This window comes from Chlorocebus sabaeus, chromosome 15 (assembly GCF_047675955.1).
Source record: "Chlorocebus sabaeus isolate Y175 chromosome 15, mChlSab1.0.hap1, whole genome shotgun sequence".
NCBI lineage: Eukaryota > Metazoa > Chordata > Mammalia > Primates > Cercopithecidae > Chlorocebus > Chlorocebus sabaeus.
Window position 1 is genome coordinate 16,926,420 of NC_132918.1, and position 13,570 is coordinate 16,939,989.

The 13,570-nt window shown below is 38.0% G+C and overlaps 1 pseudogene; it reads left to right on the forward strand.

Moving 5' to 3' along the window:
* Positions 1-3,878: 3,878 nt before the first annotated feature.
* Positions 3,879-4,335, forward strand: LOC103221238 (ATP synthase F(0) complex subunit C1, mitochondrial pseudogene; annotated as a pseudogene).
* Positions 4,336-13,570: the final 9,235 nt, after the last annotated feature.

The window sequence follows — 13,570 nt, forward strand, 5'->3', positions numbered from 1 at the left end:
CTAATGCAATGGTGTTGATATTTTATTATGTACTACACTATCTGTTCATTGTTATAAAAAGTCTTTATCATGTTTAGGTGATTTTCTTCTATTGCTATTTTATTTGGGTGATATTTTTTCTTTTAAAAAGTTCGAGTTCGAGATTTTTTAAAAGTACTTGGGCATGTATTCATTTCCTTGCCCTTCCTCGTATTCCTTCTGTGGGGTGTTGAGGTAGGAGTGAGAGTTCTGCAGCCATTTCAGATGCTGAGAGGGCAATTGTCTGTTAAGAATGGCAAAGTAGCCCTAGCAGTCCTGGACCACCCACCTCTGTAATTTGAGAAAGAAATATGCCCGGCACGGACTTGGTGGCTTACGCCTGTAATCCCAGCACTTTGGGAGGCCGAGGCGGGTGGATCATGAGATCAGAAGTTCCAGACCAGCCTGGCCAAGATGGTGAAACCCCGTCTCTACTAAAAATACAAACAAACAAACAAAAAATTAGCCGGGCGTGGTGGCGGCCGTCTGTAATCCCAGCTACTCGAGAGGCTCAGGCAAGGAATTGCTTGAACCCAGGAGTCAGAGATTGCAATGAGCCGAAATGGCGCCACTGCACTCCAGCCTGGGCGAGAGAGTGAGACTCCATCTGAAAAAAAGAAGAAAAGAAAGAAACTTTTATTGTATTTTTAAAAAATTCTACTTTGAAATATATAATACACGCAACTTAAAATATATAATACACACAACTTAAAATATAAAGTGCACGTTATGAGAATAACAAAATAAACAGCCACTTAGTACTGTAATGGTAATAGACAACTAGATTAGTAAACAACATAAAATATCCAGAAGAGAGATCAGAATGTTATGAGAAACTAATAAATGGTAAGAGTGCATTTTAATTTGAGGGCATGTACACGTGTACACGCCATCTTGTTTAGGAACTTAAACATTTCCAGTACCTTAGACATCCCCTCTGTGCTCTTCCCTGACCGCATTTCTCTGCCTACACGCATTCGCCCAAGATGTTACTATTATCCGGAATAGCATACTTATCTTTAGAGTGTTAGAGCGATCTATCCCTAAATAACTCAGTTTTGCTTGTTTTAAATTTTATGTAGATAAAATAATGCTATGGATATTTTTCTGATTTGCTTTTTCACTCAGTATGTTCTTAAAATTATGTTATTGCATGTAGATAAAAAGCATTTATTTTCATGGCTCTATGTCAATCAGTTGTCCTATTCATAGACATTTGGGTTGTTTCAATTTGGGAATATTATAAGCAATGCTGCTGCGGACATTTTTGTGCACATATTTGCTTGTGCACATGTGTTTTCCTAGGTAAGAATGGATATAAATTTGGTCATGTACAACTTCTCTATATAATAACAAACTGATTTCTGTTCAATAAATCAATTTACTTATCAATATATCACTTTGTTTATCCTTGCACCAAATAACATGCTGGTTATAAGCCTTAATTCGGAAAGCAGATTATTTCACCTGTTCTTTGTGAATATGTTAACTACCCTTGGCTTTTTGCTCTATGCGGTGAATTTTAAAATCAGCTAGTTTCATAAATTAAAATTTTTATTGAAGATATATAATCGATTTGGGAGATTTCCTATCTAAGAATCCTCCATTTACTTCTATCTCATTTAATGTGTTCTAAGAACGTTTTAATTTTCTCCATAAAAGTCTTGCAAATTTTCAGTTAGAATTATTTCTAGCATTTCATATTTTTCATTGCTATTGTCTATTGTAAGGGTTGCTTTTTTTTTTTTTTTTTTGTTACAGCTTCTGATTTTTTCTGGGGTATAGAAATATAATTTTTACTTATTAACTTGTTTCTAGAAACTTACTAAACTTATAAATGGCGTCACTGGACTTACCAGGATGCTGTGACACCCCGGGAGCGCTACTCAGAAGAGCAGAAGGCCTACTTTTCCACTCTGCCTGCCCGAGGATTGGCCCTGTGTGGCTTGGCTCAGCCCTCAGAGAAGACTCGCTCTCCATACCCTGACTTTCCCTTCACCACACTCACCCTCAAGAAGCCTCAAAAGCCCAGCAGAGCCCACGAGCTCTCCACCTGGATCCCCTGTCCCTTGATTTGTTCCCTGTGGGACCCCAATTTATGGTGGTACTTGATAGGCCTTTGGCAAAGCAAGAGGTTTTATTTTGGGTACAAGATGACTATTTTTGATAACATAGTAGAGATCTTCCATGAAGATAACAAGGCTCAAGGAAGTTAGGTTTGGACAAGACAAAAGCCCAGAAAGATCTAGAATTCTCATCTGCCTTCGAATATGGGACTCTTACATGTGTTACTATTTCTATGCAGTGCCCCAAGATGCTAATCGTTATACGGCCTCAAGGGCAAACATCCCCTAAAGAATATTTACCTCATAGGGTTCTTGTGGAGCTTGAATTAACACAGGTAAAACATTTGGGAAAAAACAAAGCTTGATTATAACATAGTGTGTTAGTCCATTCTAATATTGATATAAATTTCTGACTTTCCAGTTTCAGCCTTTTTTTTTTTTTGAGTCCCACTCTGTCGCCCAGGTTGGAGTGCAGTGGCACGATCTTGCCTCACTTCAATCTCTGCCTCCCGGGTTCAAGTGATTATCATGCCTCAGCCTCCCGAGTAGCTGGAATTACAGGCCTGCACCACCATGCCTGGCTAATTTTTGTATTTTTAGTAGAGATGGGGTTTCACCATGTTGGCCAGGCTGGTCTCAAAATCCTGACCTCAGGTCATCTACCCACCTTGGCCTCCCAAAATGCTGAGATTACAGGTGTTAGCCACCACACCTGGCCGGTTTCAGGCCTTTATATATAGTACCGACAATGAACATTCTTATACATGGATCCTAGTATTCATATTTCTAAATGTATCTGGCATGAATATCAAGGATTAGAATTGTTGGGTTTCAAAGTATGCATATCTTAAACTTTATTGATTAATGTCCAAGTGTTTTATACATAACTTAGTTATACAATTTACACTCCTACCAACAGCGTCTTCTTGTCTTGTAAAAGAAGAAATTTCTCTTTGCTTTCCATTGTGCTAAGCCACGATGGTGCATGTGCAATGGAATCTGATTTGCAATCCTGCATTATGGATTAGATTGAACATTTTTAAATAAGTTTTTTAGCCTTTTGGATTTCCTCACTTTTGTTGTTGTTGTTGTTGTTGTTGTTGACAGAGTTGCACTCTGTGGCCCAGGGGCACTATCTTGGCTCACTGTGAACTTCACCTCACGGGTTCAAGCAGTTCTCCTGCCTCAGCCTCTTGAGTAGCTGGGACTACAGGCATGTGCCACCACCTCTGGCTAATTTTTGTATTTTTGGTAGAGATGGAGTTTCACCATGTTGGCCAGGCTGGTCTTGAACTCCTGGCCTCAAGTGATCCACCTGCCTCAGCCTCCCAAAGTGCTGGGATTACAAGTGTCAGCTGCCCAAATCCTTGGACAGGCAGAGTGAGGATTCCCTCACTTACAAAGTACTTGTTTTTCTACAGGAATGTCTGATTTTTTTTTTTTTTTTAAGATTTTTATGTAGTCTGGATATGAGTCCTTTTGTCAGTTACATGTATTGTGAACATCTACTCTGTGACTTTGTCTTTTAATGATGTCTTTTCATGACTGGAAAGTCACATACATCTTAATTTTAATGTAGACATCAATCATTCCTTCTATAATTAACTTTTGGAAAAATGTGTAAGTAATCTTTTCTAACCCCAGACAGATTAAGGTACTCTCCTATATTATCTAGTAAAATCTTCATAGTTTTACCTTTCATATTTAGGTCTATAATTCTCTTTCAATTCAAATCTGCATAAAATGTGAAGAACAGATTTTATTTCTTTTTTAAAATAAAGATACCAAGTTTTGGCTGAGTGCTGAGACCAAGGGCTAAAGCTGGGAGACTGAAAAAATGCAGACCACTGGGGCACTGTTCATTTCTCCAGCTCAGATCCACTGTTGCACCAGGGGTCTAATCAGGCCTGTGTCTGCCTCCTTCTTGAATAGTCCAGAGAATTCATCTAAACAGCCTTCCTACAGCAGCTCCCAACTCCAGGTGGCCAGACAGGAGTTCCAGACCAGTGTTGTCTCCTGGGACATTGGCACAGCAACCAAGTTTATCGGTGCTGAGGCAGCCACAGTTGGTGTGGCTGGTTCAGTGGCTGGCATTGGAATTGTGTTTGGCAGCTTGATCATTGGCTATGCCAGGAACCCGTCTCTCAGGCAGTAGCTCTTCTCCTATGCCATTCTGCGTTTTACCCTGTCTGAGGCCATGGGGGGGCTCTTCTGTTTGATGGTCACCTTCCTCATCCTCTTCACCATGTGAAGCTCCATGGGGGCCACCTGTCCATCCCTGCTGCCATGACTCCATGCCATTCCTGATGCTGGGGTCTGCTAAACTTTTACCATTAAACACAAAGTTTCTTTAAAAAAAAAAAAAAAAAAAAAAAAAGATACCAGTTTTTCTCAGCACCATTTATTGCATAGGCTATTTTTCACCCACTATTTTACAATGATAATGATGTCGGTTTGGGGGTTTCAAGTATGATCTACTAATTCATTTGTGTTCAATACACCAAGACTTCCCCCACTGCACTGTTTTGATTACTACAGCTCTATAATAAACCTTGTATCTGATAAAACAGATCCTTTCACTTCTGTAACCGTACTCATTATTCTTGACCCTTTGTATTTCCATATATATTTTAGAAACAATTAGTCATGTTTTATACACACACACACAGAGAGACACACACACAACACACACATAGCCTGTTGGTATTTTTATTTGCCTTATTTGAATTTGTTCAGTTTGGGGAAAACTGGTATTTTTCAACACTGAGGCATCCAACCCTTACAATCATATCAATTAATGTCTTCTGTAATTATTGTAAATAAAGTTCCACAGTCTTCTCTGTAGAGATTTTTGTATATCTTTTATTAGACTTATTGTTAAGTATTTCAATGGTTTTAATGCTATTGGAACAAGTATCTTTTAGGAAAAAGAATTTTTACTTCTTTGTGGCTGGTATCTATTTGTATATTGATTTTGTTTCAGAATTACTCTAAGTTTTCTCCAGATTATTTATAATTTTCTAACCAAGCAATCATATCATCTCTGAATAATAAGAGTATTGGTTTTCTTCCTTTCTAATTCTCATGCCATATCTTTTTCTTGCAATACTGCACTGCTTGAGACTGCAGTAAAATGTTGATTGAAGGTGGTAGAACAAGTACTCTTTTCTCCTTCCTGATCTCAAAGGAGATGTTGCCATTTTTTATCATTGATATGATGTGTGTTATAGTATTTTTGCAGATAACCTTTATTAGAATAAGGATGTCCCTTTCTATTCCTAGTTTGCAAAGAGGTTTTATTATAATGGATGTTGAATTTATCATATTTTTTTCTGCGACCATTGAGATAATGTAATTTTTTCCTTTATTAAGTAGGAAAATATACTGATGAATTATCTAAAGTTAAATAACCTTGCATTCCTAGCATAAGCCCAACTTGGTCATGATATATAATTCTTATTAAATAAGACTTTGTTAATATTTTATTTTGAAATTTTGCATGTATTTTCACAAATAAGATTAGCCTTTCTTAAAATGTCTGAAGTTATCCAGAATTCAAAAAATGAGTTGGGAAGTATTCCCTTTCACTAGGCTCTGTAAGAATTTGTAAGATTAATTCTTTATTAAATATTTGATAGAATTCACCAGTGAAGCCATCTAGGCCTGATGGTTTCTTTTTAGAAATGATTTTTTTTTTTTTTTTTTTTTTCGGACAGAGTCTCGCTTTGTCACATAGGCTGGAGCACAGTGGCAGTCTTGGCTTACTGCAACCTCGGCTTCCAGGTTCAAGTGATTCTCATGCCTCAGCCTCTCGAGTAGCTGGAATTACAGGTGCTGCCACCATGCCCAGCTAATTTTTTTATTTTTAGCAGAGATGGGGTTTTACCATGATGGCCAGCCAGGCTGGTCTTGAACTCCTGACCTCAAGTGATCCACCCACCTTGGCCTCCCAAAGTTCTGGGATTACAGGCATAAGCCCCTGCAGCTGGCCTTAGGAATGATTTTAAATGGGGATTATATTTCTTGGGTGTTTAAAGGAACATTTAAGTTTTCTATCTCTATTTCGTTAAGTTGTGTTTTTCTAGAAATTTGTTTGCATTGTACTACTCTGTTGCAGTAATGAGTCCCCATTTGTGTGCATCTTCCGGCATCCACACCTCTGGACGGTAGTATCTTCCCACATTAACTTTAGTTTCAGCTATGCAATTTGTTTTGGCCAATGAGAGACAACAGGAAAAATAACATAAGCAGAGATTTTAAAACTATTTGCTTTTTTGAACCCTAGAAGTGCTACCATGTGAACAATCCTGCACTGGACTACCGATGACGACACATGCCTCCACCACTCTAACCAAATGCCAGGAAGCCTGTGATACCCTGAGTAATGATTCTCCAAATACGTTGACATCCAAGCCCAGGCACTTACGAATATGTTAGATAGTGAAAGGAACTTTGTAGATGTGATTGTTATGGATCTTGCGATGGGGAAATTATCCTGGATTATCCAGGTGGGCCTGATGTACTCACCAGTGTCCTTCTAGTAAGAGGGAGGCAGTAAGAGATTTGTCTGCAGAGGAGGTGTGGTATGACAGAAGTAGAGATTGGAATGATACAGTCACAAACCAAGGAATACCAGCAGCCTCCAAAAGTTGGAACAGGCAAGGAACAAACTCCCCCCTAGGACCTCCAGAAGGAACAAGCCCTCTTGATAGCTTGACTTTGGTGAGTCAGACTCATGATTCTGGACTTCTTATCTCCAAACTACAAGAGAATAAATTTGTGTTTAAGCCTCTACACTCAGTAATTTGTTACAGCAGTAATAAGAAAACTAAATAGGTTTTGGTATCAAACGTGGAGTGTTGCTGTAACAAATACTTAAAAATGTGGGGGTGACTTTTGAATTGGTCAGCGGGAAGAGGCTAAAAGAATTACAAAAAGCAAAATGGAAAACCCAGTATGTATTCCAGTATTGCAAGTATATGAGGTAATGCATGTTAACTACCTTCATTTAGCCATTCCACGATGTATACACATTTCAACACATCATTTTGTAAACTGTAAATATATACAATTTTTATTTGTCAATTAAAAAAATAAGCAAAAACTAAAATATCCTAGGGGAAAGCCTAGATTGCCTTGAATAAACTGTTACTAGAAATACAAGTGTTAACAACTCTGCTAGTGAGCACTAAGAAGAAAGTGAAGATACTGTAGAGAGGGCCCACATGAAGTCAGAATACCTGCATTATCAAAAACAGACTGCCGGCAGGAATACGTTAAATGTGTGCTGGGGAGAAATGAGGAATTGGAAACTAAAGGAAGCCTAAAACAATCAGGATTCAGTCAGAGGACCCTATTCAAGCCTCCTGAAATCTTTGTGAAGAGATCAGGCATGTGACTCAGCTTCGTCATCAGAAGCCAGGAATAGAGATGGGATTATCCAGAAAAGACATGTGAAAGGTCTCTTGTCTAATGGAGCAAATTCTGTGCCAGTTTACAAGGATTCTGAGAATGTTATACTAGCAGAAACACTTGCATCTTAGACCAAATGTAAAGAGAAAACAAAACAAAACAAAACAAACAGTGTTAGACTCCGAAAATTCTATAAGCAAGAAACGGACTGATAAAATCACTTAACTGCAAACTTGTGCTATGCTTCATGAAAACGTAACAATGATTCACAGTGCATCCTTAGGTACCTAACAAAAACTTATCTAAGGATGTTCCTTGTCTTATCAAATTATGGAAAGTCACTTCGCACAATACATATTCTGAGGTCATTAATATGATCTCTTCCTAGCCTCTGCTTAGGCAGGATCCTAAGACATTTATAAGCACAATTTTTGACCAACTGAAGTGGTCCCTTTATGTTGATCATGTAACTGTCTACATCTTCCTGGCAAAACTCTTACTATATATACTCATTATATTCCTATAATTTTTATGTGTACATTTATAAATTACTAAGTTCACCAAGAATAATAGAATCAAAAAAGCCATAATGGGACTTTTAAAATGTCAACCATAATATGCTTACAAGGAACTCTTAAAAAAGTGGAAAGACAAAATACCAAGCATTCAATGGTCAGCTTTGATTGATGTCTAGGCCTCAAAACAAAACACCAATCCCAAAATAGCCTCTTTCAAAGTAAGCCAAAATAGTTTATTCAAACTCAAACCTGCTGAAACTTTTTACGTTTTAACGTTTCATTGTTACCTATAGTCACCCTATTGTGCTGCTGAACAATAGATCTTTTTCCTTCTATCTAACTGTATCTTTGTACCCATTGACCAACCCCTCTTTATACCTTCTTCCCCACTACCCTTCCTAGCCTCTGGTAACCATCATTCTACTCTATCTCCATGAGTTCAACTTTTAATTTTTAGCTCCCACATACGAGAACATGCAATATTAGCCTTTTTGTGCCTAGTTTATTTGACTTAACATGTCCTCCAGTTCCATCCATGTGTTTGCAAATGAGTTTTATTCTTTTTCACAGCTGAATAGTACTCCATTGTGTATATGTACCACATTTTCTTTATCCATTCATCTGTTGATGGACACTTAGGTTGATTCCATATCTTGGCTATTGCGAATAGTGCTACAGTAAACATGGGAGTGCAGACATCTCTTTGATATACTAATTTTCTTTCTTTTAAATATATATCCAGCAATGGGATTGCTGGATCATATGGTAGTTCCATTTTTAGCTTTTTTGAGGAACTTTTATACTGTTCTCCATAGTGGTTGTACATACATTCCCACCAACAATGTACAAGGGTTACCCTTTATGTTCTCAAAGAAGCATCCCTTTACTGTGGTGAGATGATATTTCATTGTAGTTTTGATTCACATTTCTTTGATTAGTGATGTTGAGCATTTATTCATATACATGTTGGCCATTTATATGTCTTCTTTTTAAAAATGTCTATTCAAATCTTTAACCTATTTTAAAATTGGATTCTTTTTTCTATTGAATTACTTAAGCTCATTATATATTCTGGTTATTAATTCCTGGCAGACGGGTAGTATGCAGGTATTTTTCCATTCTGTGACTGGCTCTTCACTTTGTTGATTGTTTCCTTTGCTGTAAAGATGTCTTTTAGCTTGATGTGATCCCATTTGTCCATTTTTGGTGGAGGGTCTCGCCTCAATGTTGATGGCTGCTGACTGATCAGGTTGATGGTTTGCTGCAGGTTCGGTGGCAGCGGCAATTTCTTAAAATAAGGCAACAATGAAGTTGGCCGCAGTAATTGACTTCTTCTCATGAAAGATTTCTCTGTAGCATGCAGTGCTGTTGATAGCATTTTACCCCTAGAAGAACTTTCAAAGTTAGGGTCAGTCCTCTCAATTCCTGCCTCTGCATTATCAACTAAGTTTCTGTAATATTCTAAATCCTTTGTCATTTCAACAATGTTCACAGCATCTTCACCAGGAGTAGATTCCATCTCAAGAAACCACTCAAGAGTCTCATAAGTGGGCTCAAAATAGTCAACCATGCTATAAAAAGATGTGCTGTCATTCGGGCTTTGTTATTCCATTTATAGAACACAAGCAAAGTCTATGTAGCATAATCTTAATGGCCCTAGGATTTTCAGAATGGTCAATGAACACAGCTTCAAGTTACCAGCTATATTAGCTCCTAACAAAAGAGTCAGCCTATCTTTGAAGCACTGAAGACAAGCATTGACTTCTGTCTAGCTATGGAAGTCTTAGATTGACTGGGCGAGGTGGCTCACACCTGTAATCCCAGCACTTTGAGAGGCTGCGGGCAGATAACCTGAGGTCAGGAGTTTGAGACCAGCCTGGCTAATATGGTGAAACCCCATCTCTACTAAAAATACAAAAAATTAGCAGGGCGTGGTGGGGCGTGCCTGTAATCCCAGTTACTTGGGAGGCCGAGGCAGGGGAATTGCTTGAACCTAGGAGGCAGAGGTTGCAGTGAGCCAAGATCGCACCATTGCACTCCAGCTTGGGCAACGAGCAAAACTCCATCTCAAAGAAAAAAAAAAAAGTCTTAGATAGCGTTTTCTTCCAACAGAAGGCTGTTTCGTCTACATTGAAAATGTTATTAAGCATAGCCACCTTCTTCAGTTATCTTAGCCAGCTCTTCTAGATAACTTGCTGCAGCTTCCCTATCAGCATTTGCTGCGTCACACTGCACTTTTATGTTTTGGAGACCATTTCTTTCCTCATGAACCAACCTCTGCTAGCTTCAAGCTTCTGCAACTTCCTTATCTCTCTCAGCCTTCATAGGATTGAAAGAGTTAAGGACTTACTCTGGATTAGGCTTTGGCTTAAAGGACCGTTGTGGCTAGTTTGATCTTCTCTCTAGACCATTCAAACTTTCTTCGTATCAGCAATAAGTCTGTTTCGCTTTCTTATTATTCACATGTTCAACGGAATAGCACTTGTAATTTCCTTCAGTAACTCTTTTTGCAATCACAGCTTGGCTAACTATAGCATAAGGGGCCTTGTTTCAGTCTGTCTCTGCTTTTAACATGCCTCCTTCGCTAAGTTTAGTAATTCCTAGCTTTTGATTTTTTAGACGCCCATTGTAGGATTAATTATTAATTAGCCTATTTTCAATACTATGTCTCAGGAATTAGGGAGATCCAAGCAGAGGGAGAGATTGGGGAACAGTTGTTCAGTGGAGCAGTCAGAACACACACAATTACTGATAAAGTTTTCAGTCTTAGATGGGTGCGGTTTGTGGTGCCCTGGAACAATTGCAATAATAACATCAAAGATGACTGACCACAGATCACCAAAACAGGTATAATAATGAAAAGTATAAAATATTGCAAGAAATACAAAAATGTGACACAGACACATGAGGTGAACACATGCTTTTGGAAACACTGTACTAATAGACTTGCTCAATGCAGCATTGCTACAAATCTCGTCTGTCAAAAGCACAGTATCTGCTAAGTGCAATAAAACAAAATATGCCCATGTCTACCAAAATTATATATTGATCTTTTGACCTAGTAATCCCACACGTATTTTTTTTTTTTTTTTTTTTTTTGCAGAATATGCTGACAGAAATACAAAATGACCTATTCATAAAACTTGCAGCATCATTGTGGTAGTAGAACACCAGAAACATCAATAGGGGATTGGGTGAATAAAATAGAGTCTACTCACAGTGGAGTACTCTGCAATTGTAAAAAGAAATGAAGGACTTATATACAGATAGAGTGATTTCCAGAATATATTTTGAAGTGATAAAAGCAAGATTGTAGAACAGTAATTATTATACACCAATTTTTCTGTAAGAAGGGGAGAGAAAAGTGTATTGCATATTGATATAGTTTGGATCTGGGTCCCCGCCTAAATCTCATGTTGAAATGTAAACCCCAATGCTGGAGGTAAGGCCTGGTGGGAGGTAATTGGATCATGGTGGCAGTTTCTCATGAATGATTTAGCACCATCCCCCTGGCGCTGTTCTCCTAAGAGTTCTCATGAGATCTGGTTGTTTACAAGTGTGTAGCACCTTCCCCATCTCTCTCCCTCCCTCCTGCTTCTGGCCATGTGAAGTACTGGCTTCCCCTTCACCTTCTGCCATGACTGTAAGTTTCCTGAGGCTTCCCCAGAAGCTAAGCAGATCCCACCATGCTTCCTGTGCAGCCATGCAGAACTGAGAGCCAATTAAATATCTTTTCTTTATAAATTATCCAGTATCAGGCATTTATAGCAGTGCAAGAAAAGACTAATACACATGTGGTACCATCAGATTTAAAGGTGAACTTACTACAATATCTAAAGATGCTTCAACTAATTTAGTTAAGCCTGCAATTGCTTTTGAACAAGGATAAGTCTTTGCTGCTAGATAGTTCTTTGAGAAGAATCTTAAGGCAAAGGTAACTTGTTCGGGAGGTTCAAGAGAAGCAGCAGAAGGAACATAAAAAATGTGAGTAAGTGGTGAAGATGAAGCTGTGGAGACAGAGTGAGACTGTCTCAAAAAAAAAGTTTAAAAAGAAAAAAATATATATCACATGGACCCATCAATATACAAATATACATAATACAAATATTATGTATCCATAATAATTAGAAATAAAAAATATTTTAAAGGTCCTCCACCAGAAAAGATTATGACTCACTGAAGGCTCTGATGATCTTTAGCTTTTTTTTTTTTGGTAAGCAATTATTTTTAAATTAAGGTATGAACATGAACATTTCTTTTTAGACATAATGCTATTACACTTAATAGTCTATGTATAGTGTAAACATAACTTTTATATGCAGTGGGAAACCAAAAATTCATGGTACTCACTTTATTGAGATAGCTGCTTTATTGTGGTGGTCTGCAACCAAATTTGCAGTATCTCTGAGGTGTGCCTGTACTAAATTTCCCTGCATGGAGGTTGCAATAATTTTTATATTCACAACAGACACATGTAAGAGTACATTCACCCACAGCTCCACCAGCAGAAACACTGTCAAATATTTAGATTTCTAATGATTAAAAATGGTATGTAGTGTAATTTTAATGAACTTTCTCTTTTAAGCCTGGAAAGTCTTACATGTTGAATGGTAACTTTTCATTTTCTGCAAACCATCTATCTTCTGGCAAATTTTCTATTGGGTTTTTAGAGACTGGAGTTTTCCTTACACTCTAAATGTAAATCCTTTATTCTGAGTTACATTTTTCTGTGACTTGTTTTTAACTTTGTTTATAATGACTTCTTTTGTATTAAGTTCCATAAAAAAAAAAATCCACTAAGCTTTCAGTTGAATTTAAGTGTATTGGTTAAACTGATGAAAATTCACATCCTTTTTACATCTTTCTATTCATAAACATGTTAGCACTCTCCATTTATTTTTCTCCTATACTGACTATAACGTTCTCAGTGAGAATTTTTTAATTGACTTTGCTCAATACTTGATGTGCATGCTTGATTTTAAAGTTTCATGTTTTTCTAGTTTTAGAAAACTCTCAACTCTTCAAATATTGCTTTCTACCCCCTTCTATTATTATTATTATTATTTGTTGTTTTTTTTGTTTGAGACGGAGTCTCGCTCTGTCGCCCAGGCTGGAGTGCAGTGGCCGGATCTCAGCTCACTGCAAACTCCGCCTCCTGGGTTTACGCCATTCTCCTGCCTCAGACTCCCGAGTAGCTGGGACTACAGGCGCCCGCCACCTCGCCCGGCTAGTTTTTTGTATTTTTAGTAAAGACGGGGTTTCACCGGGTTAGCCAGGATGGTCTCGATCTCCTGACCTCGTGATCCGCCCGTCTCGGCCTCCCAAAGTGCTGGGATTACAGGCTTGAGCCACCGCGCCCGGCCCCTTCTATTATTTTAATTTTTCTCTCCAGATATCCTATTATAGGTTGTTGGATATTCATGTTCCATTTTTTACATCTCTTAAAACACTTCTTAGTACTTTTTGATAGTTTGTGAGGGTAATTTTCTGAAATTTATCTATTAGTTCACTAGTATTCTCTTCAGCCAGGTCTCTCTCTTTACTTCTAGAAGTTCA